This window comes from Rhinolophus sinicus, linkage group LG03, assembly GCF_036562045.2.
Source record: "Rhinolophus sinicus isolate RSC01 linkage group LG03, ASM3656204v1, whole genome shotgun sequence".
NCBI lineage: Eukaryota > Metazoa > Chordata > Mammalia > Chiroptera > Rhinolophidae > Rhinolophus > Rhinolophus sinicus.
Window position 1 is genome coordinate 187,502,564 of NC_133753.1, and position 10,374 is coordinate 187,512,937.

A 10,374-nucleotide genomic window follows, 5' to 3' on the forward strand; every position below is an offset into this window, starting at 1 on the left:
TGGCAGCAGAACACCAACAAATTCCCGCATCCTCTTGCTTTAAATTCACATTCCAGGATATTTCAAGAAAAAGGGGTCTCAAAGCATAACAGTCATACAACCAGCATTGTAAAGGATATGCATTGACTTTGCTTACTACTTTTATCACCAAAATGAAATGAATGTACACCGCACAAGGCAATATTGTTCATAGACCAAGTTTTGAGCAAAAATTATCTCATTAGAAGCAAATTTGTCTGTTGGCACAGATTTCAAGAGATTTGTATAATTTCCCATGGCACAAAAGAGTTTTATACCAACGTACATAAAGCTCTTCTGGGTAGTCACCATCTGTGTCTTCATTGATGGAAGTGTTATGGACATGTGTGTGTGTGTGTATGTGTGTGTGTGTGTATGTGTGTGCGCGTGTGTGTGTGTCCGTGTCCAGGTAGTAAGCTTAAGAGTAGTAACAGAGTGGGTGAACAATGAAATATTGTTCATGAAAATATTGGGAAATATTATAGCAGAGAAGAAAACTAAGCAACACACTGCACACTGGCCATGGCAGCCTCCACTGATAAAGACTCACTATAGGATTCCAGAAAGTCCAGCTACAGTTTGAAATGATCGGTTTATTGCTTATTCACCTTTTGAGAACACCAAAGGAAGTCTACTAGTGGGTGCAGGACTGGAGCTCTTTGTATCAATAGAGAAGGTCAGATCTAGTCAACGGCCTACAGAAGAAATGAGGGGAAATACTAAGACAGTGAGGGGGGCTGAGGACGGCCTGGCTGTCCCTGAATACAAACTTCAGGTCCAGGACTCACCTGTGTGATGAATTCTTTACACCAGGGAAGATGGACTCAGCACGGACATCGCACTGATGCCTGAAAGAGTGGCCACTTCAACACCACATGCCAAACGTTACCTCAGGTAGAATAAATAGCATTTGCTGGTTGGCTCTTTGACTTTTCTGCACTGCAGGTAAGTAATGGCTAACATTCCAGTTACGTGCGTGTGTACATATATGCTACAGAGAAACATGCTGTGGTGAACTCCCAGGGCACCACCCAAGTCCTGTTGTAGTGCAGCTTCATTCAACCAGGAGCTTTGCGTGAATCTTGCAACTTTAGAGCTGAGGAACTCTTACTGTTGTAGTGAGTTTTCCGTTGAATGAAACTTGACCAAGTTTTGTATCTGTTTAGACTTAGGAAGAAAAAATGGAAATTGTAACCTCCACTCTTGTATTTACTTGATGCCTAGAAAGGGTTATTGAGCATTTGCTCTGTTTAAAGGATTTAGCTAATCTTTCCCACCCCACCCCACCCCCAGCTAGAGGGTTCATGCTCTCTCACTCTGTCTCTCTCTCTCTTTCCTTTGTTTCCTGGGTCATTTGGTAATTTAGTGGGTTTTTTTGTTTTGTTTTTTGTTTGTTTGTTTGTTTTTAAATCATGGGAATTGTTATATGAAGGCAGAAATTATGGATACACTAAAAATTAACTGTTAAAAAGAAAAGAGCACACATACATGTCTATTAAGATTTTTCCTTCTTTACCTCTATTGCCAAAAGAATACAATGTCACAGTCTCAATAAGAAATACTGCTAACAAAGAAAATAATTTAAAAAAAAATAAAACATTTTTAGCATCCAGAATTATCCAATATTGCAATGTTTAACTGGATAACAAAACTGAGATTGTAATACTGGATAAAAAAAACTACTATGATTTTCATGGGCTGTGCGAATTTCCAGGCATTAACAAGTTAAACCCTGATCTCATGACCTTAAGTATTTTACCAATAAGGCAGAAAGGGTAATATATTCAAGGTCACAGGATTGAATAGCTGTAGATCTGGAATTGAGGTCTACTAAGTTGGTGCAAATGTAATTGCGGTTTCAGACCGTTTATTTTAAATCATTGTAGCTAGGCTCAAACACATCTTTATTAATCAAAGTAGGAACCATTACAATCAACACATTTTTGCCAATGAGAAATAAGTTTGTTTATTCTTGTAGCATAAAAACCTGTGCTTCGGGAGTCATTGAATTCTTGGAAAGCATTTTCTGCATCCTGCTGGTTGTGGAAGCATTTTCCCTACAAAAAGTTATTGAGATGCTTGAAGTTGTCGGTTGGCGAGAGGTCAGGTGAATAGGGTGGATGAGGCAGAGCTTCATAGCCCAATTCATTCAATTTCTGAAGCATTGGTTGTGCGATGTGCAGTCGGGCCGGCATTGTCGTGGAGAAGAACTGGGCCCTTTTTGTTGACCCATGTCGGCTGCAGGTGTTTCAGTTTTCGGTGCATCTCATCAATTTGCTGAGCACACTTCTTAGATGTAATGGTTTGTATAGAGCATATAAAATGTATTATATATGTTGGATTGAGGTTTGCAAAACAAGTTGTTTACTAGTAGGGACAAGACTACAGCCGCACATGTGTGAGACTGGTAAGAGTGAAGTAAAAAACATGTTTTTGTGTGAAACTGAGCAAAACAAAATCGATAAACACCTTCATCAAAACCACTTCTGGTTATCACCTCAGAGGTAAACAAGTCCAAGGAAAAGAGGGTAAAGGCAGAACTCCAGAGCAGTGCTGTGAGCAGGCTGACTGGGGGCTCTGGTTAAGACCCTCTGAGGTGCAGGCCGCGATGCTCCAGAGCTTTCTGAAGTTCTTCCTTGCACAACCAGCTCGCCTCAGATTTGTCGTGGGTCCAGTCACCTCTCCTGGATCAGGAACCTTCTCCACCTCAATTGACTCTGGGACTTGGTTCATTATTAAATTCTATTCTATTCTATATAACCTTCTGTGCTTACCAGAGCATTGGCCTCTGGAGGGACATTGGTTCCCAAATAAAGCTGGTTACTCTATCTCAACCTGTGTGCCAGGACTTTGTTCCCCACTAGTGTCACGAGTACCACGCAGGGACATAGGGCCCTGCCGAGGGGTTAATGACCCCTTGACTTTCAGGAAGAGACTGAAATTTGGTGACTGCCATTACAGGCTCTCGCAACATGGTTTTGCCAGGATTGAGAAAGCTGTAGTGGATCAGACCGGCAGCAAACCACCGAACAGTGACAATAACCTTTTTTTGGTGCAAGTTTGGTTTTGGGAAGTGCTTTGGAGCTTCTTCTGTGCCCAACCACTGAGCTGGTCCTCACCGGTTGTCGTATAAAATCCACTTTTCCTTGCACATCACAGTCCGATCGAGAAATAGTTCATTATTGCATAGAATAAGAGAAGATGACCCTTCAAAATGACGATTTTTCAGATTTGTGGTCAGCTCATGAGGCACCCACTTATGGAGCTTTTTCACCTTTCCAATTCCCTTCGCATGCCGAACAACCACAGAAAGGTCGGCGTTGAGTTCTTCGGCAACTTCTCATGCAGTTGTAAGAGGGTCAGCTTCGATAATTGTTCTCACCTGGCCGTTGTCGACTTCCGATGTCCGGCCACTCTGCTCCTCATCTTCAAGGCTCTTGTCTCCTTTGCAGCACTTCTTGAACCACCACTGCACTGTACGTTCCTTAGCAGTTTCTGGGCCTAATGTGTTGTTGATGTTGCGAGTTGTCTCCGCTACTTTACGATCCATTTTGAACTCAGCTAAGAAAATTGCTCGAATTTGCTTTTTTCCTAATATCATTTCTAATATCATTTCCATAGTCTAAAATACATACAAAATAAACAGCAAGTAATGTCATTAGCAAAAAAACATAAACCGAGAAATGCACATTAAAATGATGTATATATAACATAACTACATTTATTTAAGAATGTATTCCAATATCAAATGGCAAATTCCAACAATGCATAAATGGCAATTACATTTGCACCAACCTAGTACATGCTCTTTCTCTAATTAAACCCAGTGTCTTTTCCAGGCTATGAATGATATCTGCAAACCACAGGTAGCATTGTGTCCCACAGATTACTGTAACTGCTTACTGTTTCTAATAGTATTGGAATATCAGGTACTATAAACTTATATTACCATAACTATAGATACCACTTTGTGTTTGCATGTTTATGTGCTTCAGGGCAGCACCAGTTCTAAACCACAATTTCTTCTTTAAAATGTTCAGTTCATAAAGCATCAGAAAATAAGAGAAAATATGCATAGGTATAATTCAAAAGTTTCTATAAAATCCTATTTCATCTCTACAATTCCCTTTTACTTATTTGAATAGCCCTTTGTTAGGAATCTCAATGTGATGATATTAATTTGTGTTTGTTTTTGTTGTATCCGTGTTGTTCTAAAAATGCCATAAAAAAAAAAAAGTCTGCTACATTCAGAGTAGAAAAAGGCAGCGTTCAAAAACATACTCGTAAGTGACAGCGGTAGATATGTTAATGGGAGAAATAGAACTTCTTTTAAAGAAATGTCCTTTCTATCCTGTAAATCCCCCTTTGTGAGCCCTTAAGTATTATAAACCATTAAGAAAGTTTTCCATTTTACATTTTAATGAGAAAATATTTATTTGCCTTTATTTGAGTCAACCTTTTGAGAATTGATGTATTGTAGTAACTTCTGGCTGCAGAACAGTAATTTCAAATCTGCAGCAAATGAAAAACAGGAAGAAAATTAGCATCTCTGAGTGTCAAGATTAATTTAAAGTTTCACCCTAGATATCACCTGAGGTCAACAGACCTTCCCTTCCTTCGATACAAGCAATAAAGTATTTTATGATCTAGGAAACACAACTCTCAAAAACCAACCACCCTGATCAAATTAAGACTGGGTTTAACCCATCTGCACCTGGGCAGACATATGACTTTTCAGTTGGTGTTTAAGACAGTGGCTTGGTGATCTGTATTCATAAGGACACAGAGATTTTTATTTTAAAAACCTAGAGTCAAAGTAAATAATCCATATTAAAATTAGTGAATGGGTGCTCAGAAGTAAACTCTTGAAACTAAATAAAGAACAAAGACCACAAATGTCAGAGTGTCTTTTCATGGAGCTATTGTCAGCTTCTGTGCCAGCAACACTTAGTCTTAAAGGGACCTTGTTGAGAGATAAGGGGGATCAGTTAAGGACCCAATGCCACCCACCCAGGTGATGTCAAGTGATGCAAGTTTCTTACAAGTTGAAGGTAGGATGTGTGTAATGGGAGCTTCAGAGTAATACGCCTACAAGTTTATCACTTCCTGGAGCTTGGAATTCTTTCATTCCTTCATGCCCTCACCGTGTGTTGGTGACAAGACATGAGTGTCGTGACTGCTAATGACAATGTGTTTATCAAAAAAAAGGGAGATAATTACAGCATAAAATTTGGAAATGGAAAATGCAGAACAAGTATAGTTTATATTCCACAGGAATAACTACCTTAGTTGAGAAATAAGCTATGAATTAACCATCTAATATCCTGGTTCTCAGCCATGACTACACACATATTAAAATCACTTGGAATAAGATTTGTTTTAAAAATTCCCATATATGAATCCTACTAGTAAAGATTCTGGTTCATTTAATTTTGGGTGGAGCCTGAGATTCAATGTGTAAATTTAAAATTACATTTTTAACGTGCTGCCAGGAATGAGAATCACAGCCCAGACTTCTTGATAAACTGTTGAGACCATGTGTAATGACGAGCGGGGAAAAGAGAGAGGAGGACATGTGCTAGAATGGGGCTAATCCATTAATTTAGCAAAATGTAATAACAAAAGACAAAGGCAATTAATAGAATGTGCTACTGACAGAAAGTAAAGGTGGTTAAGGCTAAACTATATACACTCATAACAATGTCATGTCAAAGGAGTGCACATGCATATAAGTTTAAGAGACCTCAACATATGTTTACTATTGATCAAAAATCACTTGGCTAAATACAGAAATAACATTAATAAGCCATATTCAAAAGTGGTAATAAGCCTTATAGGATAGTAACTATTACAGTAGATGCCAAAAGCTCACCAAACTGGTGGAGAATAGTACTGGAAAAATCATAAATCAAAACCTTGTCAGGTGTGTGGCTGAGAGAAACTCAGGCGTCTCCCCCACCGCTACTCGTTAGTTCCCAAGATGCTGCTGCTGCTGCTGTTGTTGTTGTGAAGTCAAGGAGTCTTCTGATGTTATAAGCTACAAGCTGCATACAAGTTTTTAAGATGCTAGCAAGTTCTCAAGAATGTTGCTGCTATTGCCATTGTTATGGTTGTTGTTGCTGGAAGTTAGGAAGGACACTTTTTGATGCTGTAAGCTGTAAGATGCATACAAGCTTCTAAAATGTTAACAGTTTTCAAGAAGGTTATCCATGGGGAACAACACTGGAGAGGTCGAGAACCAGCCAGACCTCACCAGGTCTGTGGCTGAAAGTGAAGACATCCCCTGGTGTTGTAAGCTGCACGTTGCTGAAAGTCTTCAAAATAAAAATCTTCAAAATGTTAAAATGGTAAAGAACCACCAATGACAAATGACCAAATGACAAAAAAATTAATCATTAATAACACTGTCAACCGAGGTCTGTCTTATATATTTTTCAGATGTACCTTAGAGCCAAGTTTCCTGTTCCTGCCTCCCCCTCCGGGAATGGCCAGTTCCAGGAGAGTCCAGCAGTTACTGAAATGAATGCTGCCCATCCGGCTGATGGGCCAATTCATCTGGATAAGCAACAGGGCCTGGCGATGTGCCTGTCACATCATCCTGATATAACCTGCTACTTCTTCACTTCATCTGCTGATGCGGGCAAAACAGACAGAAAGCAACATCATGTAGTATCTCCCCTACTCAGGAGGATGAGACCAAAGGGGGAATTCTCTCAACCCCTGATCAGCCCCTTTCCTAACACTTTAAAACTTGGATAGAAAGCTTGCCATCCCAGCCATTTGCTGACCTATGTCCACAGGAGAAGTACTCTATCTTTTATCTTTTCTCCCATTCCTACCTAAGGACAAGGCATACTGCTCTGTCCTTTCTTAAGCCACTGGATGGGTCATGGTCCTTGGATGGGAATCCAATCCCAGAAAAAGAAGAAAAAAAAAAGAATTTTTTAAGTCTAAGCTAACTATCACCTCATATGTAGTAAAAAGCCTCACAGCACAGACAGAAAAGCAACCTCATCCCATGTCTCCCCTGATCACAGCACAGAAATCACCTCACATGCAGGAACAGATAACAGCTAATAGACAAAAGCTCACATCAACCAATGAAGGTAAATTTTCCTCAACATCTACCCTATAATTCAGCCTCAAAATTTTTATTTATTGGCAATAGGTCATTATTGCCACACATATATGAGTAGTATTCCAGTACACTTGATAAAACTGTACACAACATGAATAAGTTACAAAAAGCTAACCATCACCTCACATGCAGCCTCTTGTGAGGAAACAGAAAGCAAACCAAAAAGCTAACCATCACCTCACATGTAGGCACAGATCAAAGCTAATAGACAAAAGCTCACATCAACCAATGAAGGTAAATTTTCCTCAACATCTACCCTACACCATGATATCACTGCAGTTTGCAGGGGAAATCTACAAGGTTTTGTTTTATCTTCCTGATTGTTTTAATACTGTTCAAGAGAAACCACAGGCCCAAAATGGAGTCACTTGTGTTAAAACCCATGCCGCTGAATGTAGGATTAATACCAGACCTAATGGCAGGTTCAATTTTTTCTAGGAATGAAATCTTCATTGATCAGTCTGGAATTCTCTGGTCAATACCAATCAAGTAATCTGTCACCTATGCCCTCTCCATCCCAAGGAAGCTGAGAGAAACTACTTGATAAGACCCACATCCTCCCCCAAAGGAAGGTAACGTTGACTGAAACAATCCTTTCTTTTCTTTTGCTAATAAAGTGTTGTTTTCTGCCTATAAAAGCCTTCCATAGTTACTATTTCTCAGGGGTCCTCTCTACTGGCTGGATGAGATGTTGCCCAATCTCTTGAATTGCTCAATAAAGCCAACTAGATCTTTAAATTTACTCGATTGAATTTTTGTTCTTTAATAATACATTTCCCCCTCTTACAGATCAATCTGTAAAGAGAGAGAACGAGGATTTATGTTGAATATTATTTAATGCATTTTTTCCTTTACTGTTTTTTTTTTTTTTTTTAAACAACATTAATGCCTACTGAGAGAACACATCCTCTTTTGCACCCTTATCTATCTCCCATTGGTTAGAAGATCCCAAGGGTCAAAGATGATAGTGGAAATCTCCGTAGCACAGAACCTTGAGTGAAATAAATATTTACTATTTGAAAGTATAATTCAATTCCCATTATTTCACAAATGAAAAATACTTCTAGGAGGTAGCCTTGAAGAGACAGGTTTTACAAAACTATAAATCCTGTTAGGAGATTGTACACCTGAAACTAATTAAAAAATAAATAAATTATTTATTTAATTAAATTAAATTTAAAAATCCAAAAGCAAAAAATAAATAAATAAATAAACTCCTGTTAGGAGAGAATAACAGATTCCAGAGACTTAAGGCATCTGCCAGGATTGCTATGCAATCCAGAAGAAAAGAAACCTCTTTTATAATACTGGCATAATCTCAAACTTCAGTTTTGAAATTAGATATATATGTTTTCCACATTCTTTTCAATCATTGCAAGTTGCCACAGGCTATCAGGAATCACTTGACACTAAGCAGTTGAAAAACTCACGATACTATTCAAAAGTTTAGAACAGGCCGCCAACAGTATGCATTGTTAAATTACATCTATATAATAATTATAGTCAGATAGAGAATAATTACACAAACTGAAATTTGACCCATAGTTGGAATAATGCTGGTCATTTATGATAGCAGTAGTTATCATTCAAGTGAACATTCTTTGCTCACTTTCACACTAACATAATAACCAAAAATGCCACACCAGAGCATTCATTCAAGGAGATAGCAGAATGGTGCCCCTGTGTGTTTTCCCAACATTCTCGGGTGTCCTTTCAAGCATTCTATAGTTTATTAGTGATACAACCTTAACATATAGCTTTCTGAATCTGCCATAGCTCTAGACAATAGTAACAAATTTCTGCATACCTTGTTACGGGGCTGCCCGTGTAACATAAGAATTCCAGAAAATGTAGAGAGTTGTTTGAAGCATACGAATCACTGCCTACAAAAATAACTCACATTACATTCCCTTTGGCTGAATTTTTAGTCAACATGATTAACTCTTACTGAAACAACTCTTTCTAAAGGCAAACTAAAGTAGGGAAAGTCACAACACAAAGGAACAAGAAAAAAGAAAGTCTCAGTATTCCTTTTAAATCCAAGTGACTCTGCTCTAACTCATGTGCATTGCCATGAAGGAGGACGCTTCAGGCCCTTTAGTGTTTGTGTGCCCAGCTCGAGGCCCAGGGAGACACCCTAGCACCATGTGATATGCCCAAGAGCTTTAGGTAAGTTCAAAAGGCACAATGAACTTTAACTACAGGTCCAAGAGTCCATTTTATCCCATCACTGAACTCTCCCCATTTGCTTCGTGCTTCCCCTCCTGTCTACTGCTATTGGCACGACCACAGGTTTTCATGAAATTCAACAAATGAGAGGCTGAAACGGGAGTACACTTAGTTTGGGTTTAGTACAGTGTATTTCCATGGGTCACAGTCCCTTTGGGCAGAGGTAATTTATCGCTTGACTTTGCAGTGCGCCAGGGCTTCCAGAACGCGCCTGTTCTCCTGTGCCAACTCACTTTGCACAGGGGCTGCAGACACTGGCCCAGAGGACGCGTGTGACGTGAGCCACATCCCACACCTGGCACCAGCTGTGTGAGTGCCACCAGGGAGCAACAAGGCTTGGAACAGACACAGTCAGAAGGCAGCCTGTGGAAAATTCTTCCTGTGATCAGCAAAGTAGGAAACCTAGTAAAAATAGAAGGTCGCGTCTCTTAGAAGTCTATTTTAAAACACAGTGTATGAAAGAACGTGCTAGACATTTAAAAATATTTTGATGGGAATATTGCAAAATAGAATTAACTGGAATTCCTGTAAGTAATCGTGCAATCTGCAGTACACATGAAAACAGCACACAGGTAAAAACAAAAACAACAACAACAAAAAACCACTAATAGAAATTTTTCTCAAACTGGAAATTTGAAAATTATATATGACATTTCCAATAAAAAGGTGTGAAGGTGAAAAAATTTTCTAAACTAGCAGTAATAAAAATTAAATAGTGATCATGTAGAATACATGATAATTATCATATGGAAAAAGTTATAACAGAGTTTCAAGCCAAAGCATTAGTGGGGGAAACATATGGACAGGTCAGGCAGTGATTAATAAAAAGATTGTAATATTATTCTGGATTTAATGATACTTTTGTCTGTCAGCTTTTTACAAATTCCTATTACTATTCTTTTTCTCATTGTAAATAAATATTACCATTTCTAATCTAATATTGTGTTTGTCACTTGGCATTATTTTCCTTGAGGAAAACACCTAGAAGT

General features: G+C 38.7%; 1 long non-coding RNA gene across 1 annotated transcript; it reads left to right on the forward strand.

The window, feature by feature from the left end:
* The first annotated feature begins 585 nt into the window (after positions 1-585).
* LOC141570438 (uncharacterized) lies at positions 586-10,153 on the forward strand. Its single transcript, XR_012494442.1, has 3 exons — positions 586-963; positions 6,457-7,728; positions 9,573-10,153. It is a non-coding gene; the product is annotated as an uncharacterized LOC141570438 (long non-coding RNA).
* Positions 10,154-10,374: the final 221 nt, after the last annotated feature.